Source organism: Mustela nigripes, chromosome 15, assembly GCF_022355385.1.
Source record: "Mustela nigripes isolate SB6536 chromosome 15, MUSNIG.SB6536, whole genome shotgun sequence".
In the NCBI taxonomy this organism is placed as follows: Eukaryota; Metazoa; Chordata; class Mammalia; order Carnivora; family Mustelidae; genus Mustela; species Mustela nigripes.
Window position 1 is genome coordinate 81,977,839 of NC_081571.1, and position 24,866 is coordinate 82,002,704.

Genomic DNA, 24,866 nt, shown 5'->3' on the forward strand with positions numbered 1-24,866 from the left:
TTTGACCTTGTGGACTCTGCCTGTTCCGTGTCTTTGACCTTGTGGACTCTGCCTGTTCCGTGTCTTTGACCTTGTGGACTCTGCCTGTTCCGTGTCCTTCTCACCTCTACCTCGTCCTTCCTTCTACTTTGCAGACTTCCGTTGCTTTGCTTTTCCTAAATTCGTGCACGGCCGGCTGAGCTCCCTGCCGCCTCGCCCGCCTTCGGCTCTGACAGCGTCCCGGACTCCCCGCGACCCCCCGGGCTGCCCCACGCCCGGCCTGCGCGGCGCCTGCGGGTCTCGGGTCTCACCCTCGCGCCCTCCGTTTGCATTCTGGCTTCTCTTCCATGGACGCTTGACCTGCGAACTACATGTTTTACAAGCACAATCCGTTTCCTCCCCGCCTCTGTGATTTAGGAGCCTGCGGCACCGTAATCCAGGAGCGGGCCGGCTCGTTCCGACGCTGGAACGGAGGAGGCTTCTGCTGCGCCGCACACGGTGCCTGAGAGTCGTGCAAGCGTTCTTGGAGCCAAAACAACGGAGCTCCCAGACTGCCCAGCAGTTTTCATTGCCTGGCCGTTGCCTCCAGCGTGTCAGTCGTGTCAGTCGTGTTGCTGGAGCTCCCTGAGCTGCGCGTTTCCCCCCGACCCAGTGGGCGCTCACCCGGTCCCGGGGGCGCCTCCCCGTTGGCCAACGGGGCTCTTCTCGGCTCCCCGAACGCTGTCCCTTGTCTGGGTTCATAGGAGCCGCTCTCCTATCACATCCATAAACAGTTCCAATGGGTACGCCCTCCCCGGCAGTTAAAACTTAAATTAAGATATAACGGCCCTCTTCATCTTTAATAATGGTTTTTGCCTTTTAGCCTTGTTTTCTGATATTAATATGACTCTATTGGATTTCTTTTGGTGGTTATTTGCCTGGTGCCTGGTTTTTGGGTAATAACCTGAGAAATTCTGATATTCTTGTGCTTTAGGCTTATCTCTTGCAAAAGGCATATAGTTTGATTCTTAAAATCCCATCTGGAAATTTCCATCTTTTACTTCCCAAATGTATTCTTTGCGATTACTAATATCCTGGGATTTATTTCCACCACTGCACTGTATGATTTCTATTTGGTCTTCTGCTTTCTGTATCACTTTATTCTTCTCCCTTCACTTATTTTTTTTTTTAAGGTTTTATTTATTTATTTGACAGAGAGAGAGATCACAAGTAGGCAGAGAGGCAGGCTGAGAGAGAGAGGGGAGGAAGCAGGCTCCTTGCAGAGCAGGGGGCCCGATGTGGGGCTCGATCCCAGGACCTTGGGATCATGACCTGAGCCGAAGGCAGAGGCTTTAACCCACTGAGCCACCCAGGCGCCCCTCACTTATGTTTCATGTATATGACATAATATTTTGTTTATCATATATATTAGTTATGCTTATTATATATTTCCATTTAAAATAGCACGCCTAATGTTAACTCAGTTACTCTCCTCACCAGTGAGACAAAAGACCTGGGGATCTCTCCCATCACCCTCCATGGGGCGCACCTGCTACTGTTGGCCATAGGATCTTAGTATTAATTTTATCACGATGAATTAGACATTTCAGTTCCCGTCCTGGAAGCCAATGTTGGCTAACCTTCCTCCCCTGCTCCCAGGCCACTTGCTCTCACACTATTTTGGAGGTGATTTTGATTCTCTCTAAAGCTGTTCTTGCCAAGGCTCCTCTAGGAAGTATCTGGGGCTATAAAATCTATTGGTTTTTGGTTTCCTAAAAAACCTCCTGATTTCACTCTTGATCTTGAGATAATTTTATCATGTATAGGAATCTAGACTGACATTCGTTTTTCTCATTCTTTTAAGGACATCATTCTACTTTCTTCTGATTTCATAAATTTTAATCACTTCTGAAAAATTCTCAGTTATCAGCTTTTCTTGATTCTCTCCCTCATATTCCATTTTCTTGGTCATTTTACATTTCAAATCTGATCCTTATAGTATGTGAAGACTTACAGAATGGAAACAAGTCACTTGGGGCTTTGTAGAGACTTGTTTCCATACTGCGTGGTGGTTTCTTTTTTATCGTAAGCTAGGGCTTGGCCAAGTGTAATGTACAGAAATCTGTAGGGAACAGAATTGAGGATTATTTGCTCCTGAGGGGATTTGCCCTACAATATACTGGATGTCACCTGCCTGGAGAAGGTTCATAGGATGCCTCAGCCTGAAGGTTCCCTGAACAGAGGGTCATTACCATTAAACCCCAGACCTACAGGACATGACCCTACAGCTCATGACCTACAGCTCATGACCCCATATTCTGAGAGGACGCTGTTTCCTTTGGAAAAGAATGGAGTTAGAGGTGTTTTTTCAGGGTTTTCTTGCAAGCAGGCAATCAGGCATTTCTCACCCACCATTTCTCTGAACCTCCAGTTGCTTCTATCCTAGCTCTGTGTAGCAGCTTGAATTCAATGAGGCTGCTTTGTAAACACACTCAAAGCCCAGTCTCTTCCCACTAAGGGACTCCGTTAACCCCCAGAACTAGGGTGCCACTACTAGCATTTGTCCCCAAACTTTGTCACATTGAATTCTATGCTGACCCTTATGCAGCTCTGGTCTCTTTTTACTCAGATTTTTTTTCTATCCCTTAAGGAGTTCTGGGTGTGTGTGTGTGTGCATGTGTGTGTGTGCGCGTGCATGTGTGTGTGCGCCTGAGTGCATGTGCGTGCGTGTGTGTGTGTGTGTGTGTGTGTGCATGAAGGCATGAGGGCATGTGTGCAGTGAGCAGCAGGTATTTTTTCATAACTTATTCAGGAAGAGGACATTCTAGAAAACCTGCTCTTCTATAAAAGAGGGGTTTTGACAGTTGGATTCCACTAAGTTTCTAGTTTCTGCAGAATGCCTGACGCTCGGTTAGGACTAGATACGATGGCATGTGTGTGTTTAAAGCAGAGACTGGGTTAAGCTAACTGAGAAAAGTTTTCCCCTGATTTCCTCTCTCTCCCACCAGGGAAGAGATTCGGGTGAGAGAGCGACCTGTAGTTCCCACTCTGGCCGAGGACCTTCCGCTTCCTTCTATCTCCTTGTTCACACGGACGCAATCATTTCCGTACCCAAACCCTAACTCCAGTGTGTGTATTAAATGTCCTTGGATACAAATGTATCCTTGAAAGACGCACAGTGTCAATGTGATTTTAAACCATACAAATAATTCTGTGGTACAGATCCCGTGTTGCTTTTCCACCCAACACTACGCGTTCAAGATCTCACTTGCTTCACGCTCTGGCCTCAGATGCAACCATGTGCTTTCATTGTACTTACCTGTTCCCCAACGGATGGGCACCTGGGTTTCTTCCAAATGCTCTTCCCACAAACAACGCGGCGCACTTCTCCGATTCCTGATTCGGGGGTGCTTGCCTCTGACGAAAACTGCAGAAGGCTCTCCAGGATAGCGAAGCTGACTCCTCTCCCAATAACCAGTCAGGGGACCTGCTTGACACTCTGCAGTTACTGGAAGGAATGGGGCTCAGGACTGGACCAAGCACCAGCTGAAATGGTGAGAAACAAGAGTATGGCTGTGTTTTGAGAGTGGACCTCTGAAGATTTTCTGGTGGAACCAATTTGGGGTATAAGAGAAAGGGGGGGCAGGGAAACTCCAAGGAAAGAAAACAGAGTCCCTGGAGTTGGAGCTGGGAAAGCTGCGTGAGAAGTAGGTGTGGGGAAGAAGGTGAGAACCAGAATGGAATGGCATTTATTGGCAATGACAAAGCTTTGACCCTCAAGTCAAAGTGTATGGCAAGAGGGGCCCGAGACCAGTGGTGGGTAAGTAAGACAGCTCGACTCCTCTCGTGGTGGGCGGGAGCCTGTGTCCTCAGCTCTCCGGACCTTCTGAACATTGGGGTCTCCTTGGGAGGACAAGAGCTGTTCTGAGAGTTGAGTAAAACTCGATTTATTCAAATAGTAATTTTTTCACCCGGGGAAGGCTTTGATTATCATTTTAATTTCTTCAACACTTACCCGTGTACTCCATTCTTCTATTACTTCAGACCATTTTGACAGTGATTTTTTCCAGAAATTTATTTCAACTAGTTGTCTTCTTTCTCTTTTTATACTAGTTGTATCGCTATTATTTCTTTTTTCTTTCAATATTATTTTTAAATGTCCTTTTGCCAGAGCTTATCTTTTTAACTAACGCTTCAGAGGAACACATTTTGTCGTATTTACGTTATGGACTGTTTCTGAGTTTTATTGATTTTGCACGTTTTTATCCTCTTCCTACTTCTTTGTGCTTGTTTTTATTTTTTTCTGACTTTTTGGTTTGCAGGCTGATCTCTCTAGGTTTTTTTGTTGTTGTTGTTGTCTTTTTTTTTCTTTTTATCTAATAAACGTGATCAGTTATAAGCCTCCTCATGCACATTAGCAATTTCCCACAAAAACTGGCGTGCTGTGGGCCACTGTTGTTCACGTATAACCATTCCCCAGACTTATTTCATGTTTGTTTTAACACCAGGCTTATGTAATATATTTTTGTTTGTTTCTTCATATATGGAATTTTGAAACTCTTCTTTTTTTTACTGGGTTACAATTTTAATGAGTCGTGAACAGACAATTACGTCCAGAGGAAGTTCAGGATTCACTGAGGTGGTATTTGTAGTGGAAGTCAGGGTGGGTCCCCACGATGCTCTCCCCACACCTCCCACCCCTGTGTCCTCCGAAATGTGTGTTCTGTCCGTCCGACCCTGCGTGTGCCCAGTGTCACCGTTACCTACATCGTCAAATCAAGTGTCCCCTGTGGGTCCTTTGTAACGAGTTTGCCTTAAATTCCGCTTTCCTTACTGACAAAATCGGTATCTGAAGTTTCCTCTTGGTTTCTGTTTGACAGTTTATCGTTCTCCTAGTCCTTCCTTTTCAAAAATGTGGCATATATTTGTTTTCAGTGTCTCTTCGTAAGAACTAATTCCTGGATCTGTTCGTTTGTTTGCTTTTCCTTCACCCAGCAAATCTACGAAGGTTGTCTCTGGGTGCGCTTTACCCTTACGGACATTACTGATACCTGCTGTTTTGTTTTCTTTGTTGAATTTTATTTTTATTTCTTTTTCCTCCTTGTTATTTCTAACTTGGTAGGGTTTCTCTGGTGGCTTGGAACATACTTTATCTACCGTTAAACTTTTTATGTTTCTCCTGATTTGATGATGATCTCTAATTTTGCTTGTCTTACCGATTTCTTCCGTAAATCAATTTCTACACCTCTCCCTGGAACACGATGTTTCCCTGCCGAGCATGGCCCTTCCTCCAACCGTCCCTCCAGCCATTTGGGCCTCCGACAGGCCGCGAGCCGAGCCGCTGTCACCCTGAGCTGGGGCTTAGGTTTCTGGCCGCGTGCTTCTCCCTCCTGCTGTGTTACTGACGTGGTCTTGGGTTTGGTCCCAGCTTCCTGAGAACACAATAGAACGGACTACTTTATTTACATACCCTTGCTGCTTGCACATCACGTGCGCACCACTTCCCTTCGCTCCTTAGACGTTCATAGCCCCCAAGTGTGTTTTCAAGGAGGAATTAGCGTGCCAAACACCCCCTGGCCCTTTATGCCGGGGAGTCTCCATTCAGCTGACAGTTAGGTGAAGTCATACTTGTCTGGACCCAGCCTGACCCCGAGCCCCCCTCCACAGCTCCGACACCCGGAAATCGGACTCTGTGGCCTTCCTGTGTTCCGTTTGCCGGGCCAGTGTCATGCTCTCTTCTCAGCAGGTGCTGTGCGTATTCTCTCTGACGATGTTCTCGGTGCTTCATGTCCTCCGATGCCTTCGCACATACGCAGGTGTGGGTCTTCTCTCACCTTCCCGACTCGGTGCCCTGCGCGTCTTTCCACCTTGGCCCTTCGGTCTTTTCTTTAATATCACGAGGTTTCCGTCACTGTCTAATAACGGATGTCATTTTCTCCGTTCACTAATTTTTTCCTACTTCTGCATCTACGGGAGGGTCTTACTACATCAGCTTTTTCCCTCCATTTCTCTAAACTTCATTGTTTTAATTATTTCATTTTCCGGGGCGCCGCGTGGCTCAGTGGGTCGAGCCTCTGCCTTTGGCTCAGGTCATGATCCCAGGGTCCTGGGATAGAGCCTTGCATGAGGCTTTCCGCTGGGCGGGGAGCCTGCTTCTTCCCCACTCCCCTGCCTGCCTTTCTGTCTACTTGTGATTTCTGTCTGTCAAATAAGCAAAATCTTTCTAAAAAATAATTATTTTATTTTCCGTACAGAATGTTTCTATTTGCTTTCCATGGTGATGGCTTGTTCCCACCTCAGGCTTCCAGTATGTCTCCCCATCCCCAGATTAGTTGACGGGCCCTAGACCTGGACTTGCGGGTCTGAATTGAACGCTGCCTCCTGTGCTGTGTGATGTTTAGCAAGATGCTAAACTGTTCTGGTCTTGGCTTTAAGATGGAGATGTGCCCTGACCTCATGGAGCTCCGGGAGAGAGTAAATGAGATAAAAAGAGTGAGAAAGCTGCTTAGAACAGCTCTTGACATGCTTAGCTGCTCGATAAACATGAGCAATTGTTACTTTAGGTTGTTATGTTGATTCCAGGACAGCTAACAAACTGTCTTAGTTTCTGGTGTTCAATATGGTGACCGACGCGTCCGTACATCGCTCAACACGACAGGTGCACTGCTTCCTCCCCATCCCCCGTTTGACCCGCCCCCCTCCCGCCTTCCCCTTTGGTGACTGTCAGCGCACTCTCTGTCCTTAAGAGTCTGTTTCCTGATTTGTCTCTCTTTTTTTAAAAGTCTCTTGGCTTCTTTGTTTTGTTTCTTAAATTCCACATAGGAGTGAGATCCTATGGTATTTGTCTTTCTCTGACCGTCTTAGTCCACTCAGCATGATACACGCTAGCTCCGTCTAGATCATCGCAAATGGCCAGACCTCACTCTTCTTACGGATGAGTAGTTTTCTGTCCTGTCGTACGTACCCACCGCCTCTTCTCTATCGGTTCAACGGATACTTGGCTGCTTCCATAATTTGGCTATTGTAAATAATGTTGCCATGAATATTGGAATGTGTGTATCCCTTTGAATTAGTGTTTTTGTAAAAAGATTTTATTTATTCATTTGAGAGAGAGAAGGAAAGCATGAGTGGTGGAAAGAGGCAGAGGGAGAGGCGGACTCCCTGATGAGTAGAGAACCCCACGTGGAACTCCATCCCAGGACCCTGAGATCATGACCTGAGCCAAAAGCAGATGCTTAACCAGCTCAGCCACCCAGGAGTCCCTGAATTAGTGTTCTTGCATTCTTTGGGTAAGTACCCAGTAGTACAACTGCTGGGTCATCGGGTAGCTCGATTTTTAACTTTCTGAGGACCCTCCATACTGGTTCTCAGTGTGACTACACCAGTCCACATTCCCGTCAACGGTGCAGGAGGGTTCCCCTTTCTCTGCATCTTTGCAATTATTCTTATTTTAAATTAACCTCTATATGGTTCTCTAATTCTACTCTCCCTGCAAAAAGTCAATCAGTCCCTGCTCTTTCCCCCCCTGCATGCCGGTGGTCAGACACCTCGTGACTTTCTTCTGTGAATACGTGTCCGACGGGCACACGATCAGCTTCGGAACCGCCGGGGCTTGCTGGGCTCCTGAGTTCCCATTTCCATCAAGTCTCTTACTTTCCTGCTATGGCCCAGGGTGGACTCAGAGGCCGTGTCTCTGGTCAGTTACTCTTCTTTTCTTCTAAGGCATCTATTGATCCTTATTGTCCTGTTTAAACTATTGATCTGAGTAAAAAAAGAGGAAAGAGAGAATGTGGGATTCTGGAGTCCTGGACCGGGAGGTGACGAGGCATGAAACGGGCAGACCTGGCACCGTGGGAACCGTCGCCGGCTTCATCCTCCCCCAGGTCTCCAGCTCCGCAGCTTCCTCTGCCCACCTCTGTCCCGAGGCGAACGTCCTCTCCGTGAGGGCTTGCGGGAAGGTCGCAGGAAAAGGGGACCAGGGTGAGGAGCAGACAGGAAGGGAAGATGAACCGCTCTTAGAAACAGCAGCGCCCCGAGTCCTTGTGCCGGGAGATGGCTTTGCGGGAAAGAGAGGCGCCCTCCCCACGGGACGGCAACGCTGAGCCAGAGTGCGTGAGGGGGTCGGAGACGTCCCTCTCACAGACGCCGAGTGCAATGGCCTCCCAGCTGGGGCTGCATATTCTCAGTCTTGCTTGTTGCTTCCCCGTCACTGCCACTTTCTTTCGCTCCCCGGACACGGTCCTGCTTTGCACGACAGACTCGATCCCCATGCCAGCGGCGACTTCCCAAGCCATAAGGAAGAACCCCCTGAAAGTGCAGCCTTTCAAGACGGTGCTGTCCGGGTCCTGCAGCTGCAGCGGTGAGCGGCCTGGACGCTGCTGTTTAGAAGACAAGAGCTGCTCGCAGACACGCCTGCAGAGGTCGGAAGCCCCAAATAGGTCTCACCGGGCTGGAGTCAAGACACGGGCAGTGCTGGTTCCTTCTGGAGGCTCCAAGGAAATCCTCCCGCTTGTCGTTCCAGCTTCTAGAGCTGCCGTGTTCCTCAGCCCACGGCCCCCTCCCCCTCCTTGAAAGCCAGCCGTCGCTAGTGGGGGTTTCGCACCTGGGACCCCCTGCCTCCCTCTTCTGCTCCTAAGGACCCCTGTGATGAGAGCGAGCCTGTTCGGATGACCCAAAGTCATCTGCCCGCCTGAAGATCCAGGATGTGCACATGGCTTTGCCGCATCGGGTCACCTACTCACAGGTTCTGGGGATTGCGACGTGGGTTTTCCTGCGGTGGAGAGAGGGCGTCGTTCCGTCCACCACAGGGAGCGCAGAGACAGCCAGCGGTGAGAACGAGGTCCGCCTGCTCCTGCGCGGAGACGAGGTTAGCAGAGTCCGGCAAGCAGGGCAAAGGCGGGCACAGAAGCTCTGCTGAGCTGGTCCCGGGCTGGGGGTGCAGGGGGGGCACATGTCTTTTCAAAGTCCTGGGGAAATAACATAGCGACAGCATCACCAGCGCCGCAAACAAAGCCTTCCGTGGGGAACTGAGTGCAGGATAAGCGTGCGGGGCGGGGCGGGGGGGGCTCGGCGGGGAGCATCCAGAGCCCGGAACAGGCCCGGTGAGTCACCAGCACCCACTCCCGGTGCATGAATAAGCGTGGAACACAGTGCTAGAAAAGGTTACATATGAATATTCAGGGGGTTATTATCCTCGAGAAGGAACTGAAAAAAATCAGTGCTTTACACTGCCAAGTGCTTTCCGCCCCGGTCCGGCTCAAAACTGCCTGACTTTTCCCTCTTCTGCTGCGTTTCAGCCCGCACTCAACGTGTGGGAAACCGGTCCCGGGAGGCCCATGCATCTGGGAGAGCCCAGGGGGCGGGGGAGAGGGAGGAGGAACGCGGATTCCCAGAGCGGCTCGGCCAGAGCCAGAGCGAGGGAGGGATGGGCGGGCAGGGGTCCGGGAGGGCGCAGACTTGCACAGCTGGTGCCGGATGGACCCCCCGGGGACCGGCCATCTGTGCGGCTCTCCAGACCCGTCGAGGTGGGGTCTAGGGGAGCAGGGTCCTCTGAACTCTGGTCTCATCAAGGAATCCTGATACCCCATCCCGCTGGTACCACTGGATCCTTTCTACTACTCTCCCTCGTGGTCTGGAAAGAGCCAGGACAAATTTTTTCTAGTTATACATTTTATATATTTATATAAATTGCCTTTCTTCAGGGCTCCTGGGTGGCTCAGTGGGTGAAGCGTCTGCCTTCAGCTCAGGTCAGGATCTTGGGGTCCTGGGATTGAGCCCCGTGTTGGGCTCCCGGCTCAGCCAGGAGTCTGCTTCTCCCTCTGCCTCTCCCCCTGCTCATGCGTGCTCTCTCTCTCAAATAAATACATAAAATCTTTAAATAAATAAATTGCCTTTCTTCGTAAGAAGTGTATGGCCCCTGGAAGTTACTGATTAAACAGAGTACAAAAGGGGCAGCAGCACCGAGCGCAAGCGAACGGTCACTCGGCACTCCAGCAGAGACTCTCCTGGGAGAACCCAGCTATAGGATGAAAACATCAAAACGCAAAACAGGAGGGGGGAAGAGGAATTTCAAACTAGATTCAGGAGTAAGGCACTTAGCCGCATAATTAACGATAAAATCATAGTGTATTTAGTATATGTTGGACACCCTTCTAAGAACTGTTCCCTTATTATCTCATTGGACGCTAATAAACTATAAATAGGCTTGATTATTTCCGCTTACATGAGATAAAATGGGAGCACAGCCGTGATAAATCCCTTTTCCAAGGGCAATCTTGTTAATAAGTGACCGATTTCAGAACATACATTAACACTTAAATGTCCTCTTCCTTAGTACGACGGGGGAAATGCAGATGGCAGTTAGAAGTGGAGACTTTCTGGAAAACCTGAAGCGGAATAATGTCTTTTCTCTCCTCACCAACAGGAACACTTGGAAGGAGCTGAAATATTTGCACTCCGGACGTCTTGGCGTGCTTTACAGATTCCGTCTCTGTAAGCGTTTTCAAACGTGATGAGAAGATCAGTGTCACGTTTGCATTTGTGGTTCCAGCGATTACGTCTGGTTGGGCGGACGTTTCCTAGGACTCCTAGGACTCCAGGTCTCGCGGTTCTCCTGACACACACGGGGAGGTGTACCAGCTCCCTGGGACTCCCACAACAACACACCACAAACCCAGTGGCTGGAAAACAGCAGAAATCTGGCCTCTCCCGGCTGTGGGGGCACGCGTCAGCGAGGCACCCTCTCTCTGAGCCCCCGAGGTGAATCCTCCCTTGCCTCCTGGGCGGGCGGTGGTCCTCACCACCCTCCCCGTTCCCCCGTTATAACTGCGACCCTCCATTGTCTGCGCCTGTCCCCTTGGGATCTTCTCCCTGTAGGCCTGTCTTCACGTGGTGCTTTCTCCTCCCATAATGACACCAGTCACATATGACACCAGTCACATTGGACCAGGCCTCCCAAAGGACCTCCTCTTCACTCGATTATATCTGTAACTACCCTCCGTCAAATAAGGTCACGGCCACAGGTGCTAGGCATTAGAATTTCAAAAGTCTTTCTGGGGAACATCATTCAGCTCGTCATAGAAGGCTAGAAGTTCTCAAAGGGCAGTGATGGCTGCATCACACTTATACATTTATTTACACATATTTGAATGTCTAGTACACACAGTCCTGGCCAGATATGGGGAACTCAGCGGGGAGTAAAATCAATACCTACCCGTGGTGGTTTCAGCAGAGCCAGAAAGACAAATACATAACCACCCATGTTTGCGTATAACTAGGTTGTCACAATGGACGGAGCGCGTGTCAACCGGTTGGATCTCAGTCCAGGAAGACCAGTCAGGGACGGCCTCCCGGGGGCAGACAGATGAGCTGTCTTTGAAGGTGACTATGGTTCACAACAACGGGGGTGCAGGAGATGCCGAGATCCTCCCAACGGGAGGGGTTAGAGGTGCCAAGTCCAAGGTGAGAAGGACCGTCAATAGCCAAGGACCAAGACTGCGGCCAGAGGAGGGGTTAAGATGACAGAAGGATTAGGAAAGACAGGAGGGCCAGCCATGGTCTCCAGGCTTCCAAGCCAGCCAGATGCTCGGCGGAGTGCAGAGACCCAGGGTCACCTCCGTTCATCGCGCCGGTCCTCCCGTTGAATCTGTGAAACCTCCTTGTCTACTTCATTCATTTTAGGGTCGTTGGGACACGATGGAAGAGCTTTCCATCAGGGCATAAAATGAGACAGCTTTCTGGATCCCGTTGGAGCCACCTCCTGGGTGGGGAGAGCTGACCCATGTCTCCGTGCAGCGCTGGGACCCTTGTCTGTCCTGGTCCCCAGCCCTGTGTAAGAGCACTCCCATCCGGCCTTGTCCTCCTCGGAATCCGGGCCAGAAGTCCTTACGTGGTGTGTAACCGGCACCGGGAAGAATCAGCGGAATCCCCCACGTACCCTGCAAAGATGAGAGTCGCCCCTGCTCTGCGCCTCGGACAGCAAGACAGCGCAGACTCGAGCCAGATCACCCTCCACCCCACAGACACGCGAGGAAACCCACGCCGGGGCTGTCCTGCCGGGCGTCTTGGCTGCTGTTTCTTCCTGCCACCATGTTGCTCCCCAGGGGCCTGACGCAGTGCGGTGACGCTCCTCTGCCATCATGAGACAGCCTGGCCTGCTTGGTCCCCTCTGTCCCACAGGACCCGTCTTCCTGCAGGGAAAACCGACACAGCACCGCAAGCTCTGCTCCCTTCAGAGCGGTGTGTGTGCAAGTGCCCAACTGGAGCGCCGGGAGCTGGGGGGGTCACAAACTGATCCCACCACACGTGCCTGCATTCTCACCTGTTATGACTGAGTCTCTGCCACGCTCCCCCTCACTGGGGTCGCTCTGCTCTCCCCATGTGAACCATCTCAACCTGCTTGCCCTCTGTCTTCCTGATGGAAACTGTGTCCCTGCGCCCATGGGCCCCTGTGTAGACACACCATCTGCCAGTCTGTGGGATACGTCCACAGTGATCAAGGGGTCCCCAGAAGATCCCATATGGAAGGATACATGGTCTCTCAGAACAACCAGCACTGGTCCCACTGGAGTCTCCAGAGCATTTCTCTCTCTCTCTCTCTCTCTCTCTCGTTTAATTATATTTATTTATTTAGAGAGACAGCACATGGAGGGGAGGGGCAAGGAGAGAGGGGGAGAACCTCAAGCAGACCCCGAGCTGAGCACAGAGCCCAACACAGAGCTTGATCCCATGACCCCGCGAGATTGTGACTTGAGCCAAAATCAAGGGTGGGACGTTCAGCCGAATGAGCCACCCAGGCGCCGTTCCAGAACATTCCTAAGTCCTGTGGTCTCATAAGCCTAATGAAGACTTTGGTTCCATTCTATTTTTTCATACAAGCATCTGTGCTCATCCTGCCCTGGGTGACCCTCCAGGGAACACAGGTGGGCGCTGCACGGAGATCTGCCAAGCTGGTGGCCACCCTCAGAGACAGTCCCGCGAGCAACACAACCAAGCCAGAAGCATCATGCCTGATGTCTGACGGCGTGGGGGTTGGTTTCCATGAACTGTGCAGTAGGTCACTGTCGTCGGGCAGGACCGGAGGCAGCGGGCCAGGGTTTCCGACATTCGGAATGTCCACGACGTCTCATCTCCCTGTTATAGTCCCACGTCTCAGGGCTGTTTTCTTGTTCACGTGCGCCTGGACTCGCGCCCTGGCTGAGCCCGCGGAGCCTCCCCGCCCCTCCCCTCCCCTCCCCTCCCCCCTCCGCCTTCTTCTGCCCGTTTTCCCAGGTATGTGGTTTCCACTGATCTATTTTTAGACTCGGTGACATATGGTCGGAGTTTGCTTTTCTGCATATGTAAAATCTGAGACGGTTTATCTTGTAATAAGGTATTCTAAGCCAGTCCTATAGCTGACCCCTGCGGTGCCGACTACGCTGCTTCCGTGGCCCTCCCTGCGTTCTTCGTGGTTTCCGTTCCTGAATCCAACCACCCTCCTGCCCGCCCTTCCCGCCTGCACGATTCTGTTCCCTGCGCGAAGGCGGAGTCTCCCTCCTGCCCCCGGCCCCCCCCCCCCGACCGTCCTCCATCCCTGCTGTGGCCGGAGCTCGCACCCATCTTTGAGGCTCACCTCCAGTGGTTTGGCTCCGGGAGACCTTCCCTAGCCCTCAGGGCCCTGCATCCTGTGCTTCTGGGCCACGTGGGGTTATACGGCGGGTTGGGTTTCTTCCTGACCCAATGGGCTCCACGAGGTTAGGGGTGATTTCGTACCCAAGCACCCGGTGTGGCCCCGGGACAAAGCGGACTCGTACATCACTGTGGAAGCCTGAGTGCAGAGTTAATCAGTGCGTTCTGGGAGACTGGGGAGGGGAGCGCTGGCCTCTCCGCTGCAGGAGCTTCATCCTTAATGAGCCTGTCCCGTCTCGTGCCTGCAGTCAGCTTGCGGTCAGTCTCCAAGCCCATCTCTGAGCAGCCCCTGTGGAACACAGCCCCGCAGAGAGACATGACTTCAGGGTAGAGCACCTCTGTAGCTGTGGGGCGGGCTCTGAGCGAGTCAGGGCCTCCGAGCCCTACGTGCTCGGGCCCCATGGCTCACAGAGCCAAACTCATAACCACCAGGCGAAGAGGGACAGGAGATGACCTATTGACTCCTCCCTGACATGCTGGGAAATCTATGGCTTTCGAGGTCGGCTTGGATCCAGGCACCGCAGCAAGGCTCTGGACATGGACCGCGTGGCTTTGATTTCTTAGCGGAACTGCACGGATGGAGCTGAAGACCCACCCCTCAAACTTGAGCCACGTAATGTGTGAATTTCCGTCATTTCCACACGCCATCGCTGAGGACCCAGAAGCATCCGCTGGTGCATAAACTGCGGAAGAAGACGCGTTCCCTCTGGGCTGTTTGCTGTGTTTCATCTCATCACACTAGGAGCTGTTCGCGCACCTTTGCTCTGGCTTCTCCGAGGCTCAGAGCACAAGGCCCAGCCACCTCCGGGCACGTCGCAGAACGCGTGCGAGTCTGTGTGCTCCTCTTCCCTGCTTTAGTGTCTCCCTTTGCCCTCCTCACTGTAAGTGTCGATTTTACCCAATTTGTGTTGTAAGTATTTATCTAAACCTTTCTGAAAAATAGACCAGGGCACCTGGGTGGCTCAGTCGGTTAAGTGTCTGCCTTCGGCTCAGGGTCCTGAGATCGAGTCCCACGTCGGGCTCAGCGGGGCGTCTGCTTCTCCCTCTCCCTCCGCCCCACTCGTGCTCTCGCGCGCTCTGTCTCAAATAAATAAATAAAATCTTTAAAATGAATAAATGAATAAATAAATAAAATTTTTTAAAAATAGATGAACTTTTGATGCCTAGATTCTCACTCTACATGCCTTCCCCATCACCATGGTCCACAAAGAACGGATTGACCTTTCCTCTAAAGTTTTCGTATTCACACCCTCCATTGCCATCATGATTATAATCTGTTACTTAGTGGGACTAAAGACTTCCTCTCTTCCTTCCTTGTTTACGGGGTCACCTGTGTATGACACAACTTTCTCCGTTCTAACATCAGTGTGACATGCTCAGAGCTGTGCCCTGTCACTGTGGCTGGACCAGGAGGCCACAGGCGCACAAAGCCCACCGAGGCAGAGAAAAACGTGGGGTCTTGCTGCCACTTCCACGCTGTCAGGACGGGCACTGAGAAGCCTCCGCTCGTTATTCCTCCCCAGCTCCCACCTGCAAACTGTGCTCTCCTTTCTCCCTTGCAGCGATGGCACCCGACTTTGTGCGGACCGTGAGTGTATACAAGAGCTTCCAGAGCGCCCTGGGCAAACACGGTGAAGGCACACGGTTGCTGTTTTCACGCTAGCTTTTTCACAGGAGGAAGGGAAGACTCAGGAAACTGAGATGCTTTATATGTCCAAAGGCAGGCGATGGGCTTGAGACCCTCACCCCAGAGCCGGTGAGAGTGGGATTCCGATGGGCCTCTCTGCCCCGTCTCCCCCGTCACGGTGGCGGTAAGGACGGATCACAGGTGACCTGGCATTACAGGTGTCGTGAAGCCGAAGGAGTTTGTTGGTGCATAAAGCTGGCGTTCAGGGCCTGAAACACCACCGAGAGGTGGGTGTTTGTTTAAAAACATAAATAAAACACTGAATTTGAATCTGGGGCTTCAGCTTCCAGACCCAGGATCCCTTTCCATGAAAGCACGTTCTCAGTCTAGAGATGGTCAAGAGAGCTTTGCGAGCTGAGTGGGGGAGAGCCAAAGGTGAGTGACGAGACATGAAACCGGAGGCAAGTCAGGGGACCCCATGCAGGCAGGGGTAAATGACCCCATTCTGCGTCCGCGGACGGAACCTCTTATCCGGGGACTTCTCATGCGAACAGCTGGCTGGCCTAGCGCGTTCTGCAGAGAAAGCACCTGCCTTCCTGGGGGCCAACACCCAATCGGGAAGACCGGTACTTCAGACCCAACTGGGCAGCTGGCATCTAGAGAAGGACACTGGGCTGTGACCCTCAGAGACTTGCCGTCTGCATACTGCACACCAGCCAGGCAGGGCAGCTCTAGAAAACTTTCAAAGCACTGCCGTGAGCCTTCATGGGAGAAAAGAGTAGAATAGGTGTGTCTAAGACCGCGAGGTCCAGAGCGGCCCAGAAGAAAGACTCACTTGGTGAATCTCTCACTGAGGGACCGGGTCGGCCTCTCCCAGCAGCGGTTCAGTGGAATCCGGGGCCCAAACAAATCTTTCCGTCGCATGTGGGCCGAGTGGAAAACCACCACCCGTCAGTGACGTCTTCCACGAGCCAGGCCGGGATGGGGGACAATGCCAGAATGCGTGCGGTCCTGGCCTGGGGCGACGTTTCCCCATCCTCCTGCCTGTTGAGTGAGCGAGTCGTCGTCGGGAACCGGGGAGAGCCACGTCCTCCTGGGCCCTGCTCCCTCCCGCTAAATAACACAGGGCAGTGGAAGTCGCCATCAGTAAGACGACCGTAGGATCTCGGAAGGCGTAATATTGCTACAGCTTCCCCAATAATGCAAGGCCCTGAGCTGTGCAGCGTGACTCACTGAGGAGAAAACATTTGCTTCAGGAGGTTCTTTAAAGGTGAGAGCAAAACAATTTGTATTTGTTTAAAACATAATGTCATCCGTAATGAATGGGGTAACTCTGACTCAGTCGAGCTTGAAACGACTGTGTGTTTGAAGCTGGATTTCTAGTTCTTAAGGTGACGAATAAATTCACCTTCAAGCTTGTGGGGTTTTTTTTTTGTTTTTGTTTTGTTTTGTTTTGTTTTTCATGGAAAAGGTGATATCCCGTGATTGAACATTTGGTGTCTTTTTAGTATGTTTTGGAGGAGGGTTATTTGCTCCTGAGCGGGAAAAGCAAGGCCCGTTACGGGGATCTGCTTTCAAGCAGTAGCGGCGAAACGAGCGGGTGTTAACATGGGTTATCACGGGCTCTTTCCGTGCCTTTTCTCCGGCCCGTAATTTAAACTCTTGATGCAGGTTTTAAAAAGAAAGATGTTGTTGTTGTTGTTTGTTTGCTTATATGTTTTGTGAGTGGGCTCCAGACCCAGGATGGAGCCCACGGGGCACACTCCAGACCCCAAGATCAAGACCTGAGCTGAAATCAACCGACTGAGCCACGCAGGTACCGCTAAGAAAGGAAATTTTTAAAAGATCAGTTAAAAAGTATTTCTTTCCTATCTTGGAATGCATCTTAAAACAATAAAAGCTTCCATTTTGTAAATCAGTTCCAGAAAAAAGCTTCTGACTCTTTGCAATATTAAGGAAAACTACTCCACACAGCCCCCCAGGTGCACGACAAGACGACACAGACGGACCCGAATGCCCCGCAGGGGTCTTCTCCCCGTGAGCAGGACAGGGGCCGCCTGGAGAAGCCCAGGAACCGTCCCTTCTCGGGAGGAGGCCTCGGGGGACCGAAAGCCATGTGGGCTCTGGATCCGCCATCAGGGGTCCGCAGGAGGATGGGGATTCAGAGAGGCGCATGGAGGAGGCGGGCGCCCACGGGGTGGTTGAAAGGGTGGTAGGATTTTGACAAAAATGGATGGAAAGAGAAAAAGGTATCTAGGCAGGGAAATGGTCGGTGAAAAAAAATACCAAAAAACCACAATTGGTTCTGACCAGAGAGGGAAATGGTGCCCGGCGCACCTGCTCAGGTTGCCTTCTGCCCCGCACTTGGGCGTTTGCAGACATGACCCAAGCCTCTCTTCTTAGTTCTTAAGGTTGTTCTCCACCTAGAGTTTCCAGTATCGTTGAAAACTAATAGACGTGCACTGAAAACCTTCCACAGGCCAATCCTATTTACTTCATTTTGAGTAACTCCGTTAGCTTCTCTGTTTCTGTCTTCCACTGGGTGCCTTTCAGATGCGTGATTCAGTGACCGTCTCCCTGCCTCCAGGAAGCCTTCTTTGATTTGGCCTGTAGCCTGTGTTCTGTCATCCAATTTCTTCTCCATGTTGTGTAGGCCATTTCTTTACAATCCTCTGAGGCCGACACAAGGTGCCCAGAGCACAGAGAAAACATCTTGTACCCCGTAGGTTTCCCACAACAGCAAACTGCTGAATTAATACAAGAAGCAAATACTAAGGGAAAATTCTATGAGTCTCTAGTAAGACTAAACCCTGGTGCGGAGAGGAACTTTCTCCTGGCATTTCCATCTCCATTTGGAGGGCAAAGAGTAGAAATTCAGCAGATGTCTATTGACAATCGGATCGTAGCAAAACTTGTTCAAAAATTGAAAAGAAATGGCATTTAAATATTTGCAATATGCAAATCTTCCTAATAGGGTAGTGTTTTACATAACTTAAAATAATTCATGAGGCATCAATTCTAAGAAGCTGCGAAAAGTTCTGCCCTCTTTTTCCTTGTAGGAAGAAAAACACTTTCCTCGGGTTCACCCCCAAGATTTTTCTGGAATGTAAAATCCTCAAGAACTTTCTGAACGGAAGCCAGGCGTGGACCACATCAGGGATTTTTCCATATGAAAATGGAATTTTTCCTAATCGCTGGGCCGTGTGTCGTAAGAAGGGAGTGCTTTCTGTAAGATGCACGTCAGCAGACGGAGCAGTAGAGGAGGTTTTGCTGACGGTCAGGCTTTGTGAGCGGTCAGAGCGAAAGCAGGCCTGCTGGGCGGGTGCGGCCCGCTGGCCTCCCACAGGCCCGCTGAACCCTCAGAACAAAGCCTCTATTTCTAGGTCTCCTCACCTGAGGAAGGACACCAGACCACTCACTGTCACTCTCCTTCCGACGCACTGGACCCCAGAAGCAGGAGCCTTCCCACTTCTCTGCCTGCGAACCGGGGCTGGAGAAGGGCAAAGCCACGGACACCGAGCTGTGTTTGTTTCCCAGAACATGCTCTGGTCTTTAGAGAGCCTGCCTGTGGTCTTTAGAGGGGCCTGTGACTCTCTCGGCCCCTCACTCAGCTCTCTGAGAAGGACGGGGTTTTCACCCTGCCCCTGGCTACGCGACGCGTCTCAGTCCCTAACTCCTCTGTCGCTTCTTGATTCAACGGATACTGTGGAGCTCCCAGAACTCCTCCCAAGGCCTTCCTGGCCCTCCTCCAGCAGAGAGCAGCTCCGTTAACGGTTCATCACTGGATCCTTTTATCCATCTAACAAGAGCCCACACACAACTCCTGTTTCGACAGCTAAATCCATGTTTCCCTGTTGTATTCCCTACCTTAGCACTCATTCTGATGCTGACAAAAACTCTTTTTGACCTGTTATGCTCTGGGCACTGTCCTAGATTCTTGGGATAAATACCACTGAACTCCATGCCCTCACAGAGCTGACCTTCTGTCCAAAGGCAAACAGTAAGTACCAAACACAATGGATAATTAAATGATAGAGCTTGTTATAAAGTGTTAAGAAATATAGTAGGAAAAAAAAAAAAAAAACAGAGAACAGGATAAAAGAAACCCGAAGTAACAATAAAGCATAATCTTACATAACTTATTTGAACCTTACCTCGAGCAGGTAAGGTTTGGGCAAAGGAAATCCAGGGGAAGGAGTATTGGAGTATCCAGGATTGGAGGAAATTTTAAGGAAATCCAGGGGAAGGAATATCTGCGCATAAGAGCGAGGCAGTGCAAAGGCCCTGAGGCACGTAGTTCTGGGTATGTTTAAAGAACAGGGAGGAAGCCAGTGCAGATGGAACAGTGTGTGCAGAAGGAAGAGGTTGAAAATGAAGCCAGATTCAGGGTCTTGTGGGCATTATAAGAACTCTGGTTTCTGTCCTGATTAAAACAGCAAGCCTCTGTGGGTTTTGAGCAATCAAAGGACCTAACCTGTCTTGTGTTTTCAGAAGGCCGTCCTAGGTAGCAGGTTGGGAATAAAGAGAACAAGGGAATAGGAAGGCAGAGCAAGAGTGTATGAGGGCTCCGAGCCGGGGACAGCAGTGGGCCGGGAGAAGTGGCTGGACATCAGGTACAGAGGACTCTGAGGCCCGAACCCAAAGCATTTTCCGACAGATGGTTTTGTGGCCTGAGCCACAGGAAGAATGCTGCTGCCACCAACTAGAGGCGGGGAAGGCTGTGGGGCAGCTTACGCAGGATGGGTCAGAGGGCACTGCGGGCCATGCTGAGCTCGAGGGGCTTCGAGCGGCACCTGGAGATGCTGGGAGGTCAGGTGGTCGGGCAACGGGGGGCCCGGAACAAGGCCGGAGCCGGAGTCTCGCGTGCGAGTCTCACGCAGGCTGACGGTACAGATTTGAAGCCTCGAGGTGGGGGAGGGGGCTGGGGGCTGGGGCAGCTGGGGGATGGGCGTTCGGGAGGGCGTGTGATGGGGTGAGCACGGGGTGTTACAAAGACTGATGAAGCACTGACCTCTACCTCGGAAGCTAATATGACACTGCATGCTCATCGGTTTATGTAATTAAATAAATCAACACGATGAATGAATAAATCAAGACTTGAGACTGGAGGGGAGTCGGCAGGAGAACGCACGGTGGCCCAGGAGAGAAGGTCGAGACATCTGTCTTGGACACTCAGACACTAGAAAGTCCAGGAGAAGAGAAACGGCCACCAGAGAGAGGGGACAGGGACAAGCAGAGTCCCTCGAAGAGAGACGAGAGGGTGCGGCATCCTGGGACCCCCGAGGTGGACGGAACAGCATCCCCGGGTCAGGCGAGCGGAGGGCTGAGAAGGGGCAGGTGCTGGGGGCCTTGGGGAGCGCAGCTCCGAGCCGGAAGGCGTGAAAGTCTGACCCCAGGGCGCAGGGGAGAGGACAGGCGGGAGAGAATTTAGACGGAGGGCGGAGGCAGCTCTTCTGCAGACAGAAGCTGCGGGGAAATGGAGTCAGGAGCAGGTCGGTCCTAGAAGGGAGAGATGACGGCCCGTTTCCATGGCGATGGGATCCGTGCAGAGAGGAGGAAGACCATGGAGACAGGGGGAGGCTGCTGGAGAGACGCCCCCGGGAAGGGGGGGATGGGGCGGAAAGCCCGAGAGAGGAGGAGCCTTGGAGGGAAGCCGCGGTCAGACACATCCCCTGCTACGTTTCCGGGCTCCCCCTGCCCAGTGCATTTGCCGAATCTTGTCATTCCTGAAGATGCCTCCTTGCGGTCTTCCTCCGAGCCGTGGTGGGCCGGCGGCCTCGGCGAGGCGCGCACTGGGTGCGGGAGACGGTCGGGAGTCCGGGCAGGAGCGCCCACGCTGGAGCCGATTTCAAATCCTCGTGCTGCACGGAGTCTCCTTCCTTCAACAGAAAGAGCCCCCCCGGCCCCCCGACCGTCATCACCACCTCACGTTTGCCGCCCTCGTCTCCCGCTGTACCGGAGGGTCACACACACATCCCTGACCGGACGGGCCCTGGACTGGGAGGGAAAACCCTTCTGGGCCTGCGGCCACCGGAGGACACTCCCAGGAAGCCGAGGCAGGAGGCGCGGGGGCAGCCCCCCGATGTCACGCAGGGGGCACACACACACAGTGGCCCCGTGCGCACCTGTGCTCACCACCCCACCTTCAGACGGACCCAGAAGCAGCGTGGCTGTCCCAGGAGAATGTTCTGTTGAAGTTCAAAACCCAGCAGACGCCTCCTGCCCGGAGGGAGCCCAAGGTCACAAACGGGTTTGACCTTGGAGATCAGCTCGTGCTTGCGGAGTGTGGGACACTCCCTTTACAGGAATGGGACCGAAAACACCTTCAACTCCACCGTTTTAGCAAACTGTGCTCAGCACAAGTACAGCACAACTGTTACGGTGGAGAGTTCAGCCACGCAGCTGGGAGACGTGGTAAAATGCTCATTTTCAATGTTAGTGTGTGAGGAAACACATTTTATCCAGGATTCCTTCAGGAGCCAGAGGAGCAGAAGCAGCTGGAGACCCCAGCTCGGCCGGCCTTGCCCTCAGACGGTGCCCGTTTCCCCTTTGCACAGAGCGCACGCTGGACCGCCTCAAGACAACCAGCGAGGCCCGAAAGGCCGAACGGTGGCTTCCGTGCCCCCTTCACCATAAACATTGACAGGAGGCCTGGGAGCTGCCCTCTCGCTGCCGTATCCCAGGGGTAGCATCGCTGGGGAGACCCCAGCCTGATCCCTCCCAGATCTGGTCACTGCAGGAACCGGACGGGCGTGAGCATGCACAGCAGCTTACACTCGCTCCCGTGGGTCCGCACGTCCACACAGAGAGGCGGACCCCCCCCCAACAGGACAGGCTCGCTGCCCGGGGCCCCTCGCCGCCCTGTGCACCCTCACGGGACAAGCTGTACCCCCGCACCGTGCTTCCTGTCAGCGGAGCTTCTGGTCCCCTAGAAGGTTCCGTTTTCTTTGATAGCATCCTCCTGGTCCCCTGCCCCCCCCCCCAAACTCCCCATCACTAAACAGACACCCACAATAAGGTGTTTCTCCCATGATGGTAAAAGAAAACAAACCGGTCAGCATTCCCCACTCAGGAGGGGAGGAACAGACTCAGAGAGACTGCCCGGGGGGCTTCTGTGTCAAACCCATTTGCACACCCCATTGTTACAATAAGGAGTTTACAGGAGCACCTGGGTGGCTCCGTCCGTTGAGCATCCGACTCTGGGTTTTGGCTCTCGTCATGATCTCAATGTCGTGAGATCGAGCCCTGCGACAGGCTCTGCTCTGGGCATGCGGTCTGCTTGCAACTCTCTCTCTGCCCCTTCCCCCCATGTCTCTCTCTTAAAAAAAGAAAAGAAAATGAATTTACAAAAGGAAGTATTAAAATATGATGAGAATGTGAGCTTCTCCCTTTTACAGAACCTTCTATGGAAGGAGACGCCAGACGGTCCTCCTGGGTGGGAGGCACCGGAAGGGACGGTGCCCACCTGCTCGACGAGGCTCCTGGCCCGCGCCCGGAGCATTGGACCCATGCCCTGGGGTCTTTACTGGCACGGAGCAATCACCAGCTCAGCTGCAATGTCCCGAAAACCCCGAGGGAACAAGAGAACGCCGGCAGGAAGCCGTTGGGAAGGAGGGAAGCGCACTGTGCCCTTCACGGTCCCTCCGACAGGCACGTGGATGGTCCGGGGTGAGGTGTTTGCCTCCGATCTTAGAAGGTCCGGCTCCGATGCAACAAAGCGGGCCTTCTCGTCTTCGTGCAGCTCGAAGACCTCCCAAGCCGTGGCAGAGCCTGACGGAAGGACCCCGTCCAGCGCCTGCGCCCTCTCTGTAACTCAGGACTTCCCAGTCAGCAAATATTCAGTGATCAAATCCCAGCGTCTACCGCTGCGGGAGAGGAGCGGCAGGTCGGGACGGTTCCCAGCCTTGCGGAGTGGACAGTCCAGTGGGAGACACCGGCTCCGCCAACACAGGGTCATTCAGGGGCTTCCCTTTGCTTTTAAAATAAAAGCCACGTTCCCTGGGTGGCCGTGGAGTCTCCGTGTGCAGCCCTGTCGGTGCACCCGCCTTCCCCATGTGGCTCCCACCTGTCTGGAGCGCCGGCCGCCTCCCTCCCTCTGCTTGGAAGCGTCCAAACCACCCTCTGGATGTTAGCCTCGTGGTAACTCTCCCCAAAACAAGGATCCCCGTGATGCAAACATAATGAGACGCTCGAGCTCACCGCCCTGCGTGCGCCCCATTCCAAGCACGCTTGTCTCTGGGTCTGGGTCTGTGGCTGGTCTGCGCCCCGCCTGTCCCACTGTGCTCCGTGGGAGGGAGAGAAGACATGTCGTGCTCACTGTCCCAGCTTGGCTCACCTTTTCCTGGCCCCTGCCGGCTCCCTATACATGGTTTGATCCACAAACGCACTTTAAAATGTGGGTTTCACAATCCACCTGAACATCCTCGAAACGCTCTCTACGCAGGACACATGGGACCATTCCCAGGGTGTCCAGATGGAGACCAGGCTGAGAGAGGCCTGTGATTTCTGGAAGATGAAGGAACTGTGTTCTGGGAAAGTGTTTTCTCCAGGGCACCGAAGAGATGGGAGTCTGCCCCCCCAGACATGCCCGGAACCTGAGTCAGGGAGGCGTGGAGGGGTGACAGCGACGGGATGGGTGCTGCTTCCGGGATCCAGCTGCTGTCCTTCGTCCCTGGAGCAGGACTTGGAGGTGGCAAGACGAGAGCACCGTGGCGGCTCACCAGGTGCACTTCTAGGAAGCCCGGGTTTCTCGCGGCTGTGAGATGAAAATGCGGACGGTCCCCGCAGCGGTGGGATGCCATCGGGCAGCGAGGAGCGCCAGGCCCCTTCAGGCCGTGCACATTGCCACGAAGCTAGGACAGTCCCAAGGCCGTGCCTGGGGTCTTGGCAACGGACGAGGATCGTGGCTGCGGGATGGTCCCGCACTGTCGTAGGACAGGACTAGATCTGCGCCAGCTCCAAGGCGTCAGCGGCTGCATTGCCTGGAATAGGACAAGGAGCCCCGCCTCTGAAGGGCAGGGGATGTGCCTAGTAGTCCGAGCCTTCCAGGGCTTGGGCTTTTGTTTTGGCTTTTCCGTATGTTTCTAGCTGCACCTTCAGGAAGTAAAGGGATTGAAGACAAGGGAGGTGGTCATTACTTGTGGGTGACCTGACGGCACGGCTTCTCGGGGACAGAGTGTGACATGGGGGTGGAGGGCGTTTGGGGCGGGCCTGTTCCCCACTTGCTTCTGTAAAAGCTGAGTTTTTGCCTGGAAGCCAGGAAGAAGTGTCTCCTGTGAAAGGATCAGGCCACCTGGTGATAGTCAGGACTTCGTGACACCGGAGTCCAAGGGTTTTTTGAGCGGCTAGTTCAGAAGCTGAGCATTTCCTAGGGGTTTGGACGCCCCCATCTAAAACGTCACCCTCCCTTTGTCTGTTGAAACTGAATCCGTCCAGCAGATTTTAGTGAAAATCTGGCCTCCGGAACCAGATGGTCCCCGAGACACCTGCTCTGCGTTGCTGTCCTCTCCCACCGTCCGGGGGCCAACGTGTGTTATTCGCCATCAGCTTTGCTTGACAAGCCCTGCTCCTGCCCCGACCGCAAGCTCCCTGACAGCAAGACAACGCGTCTAGAGAA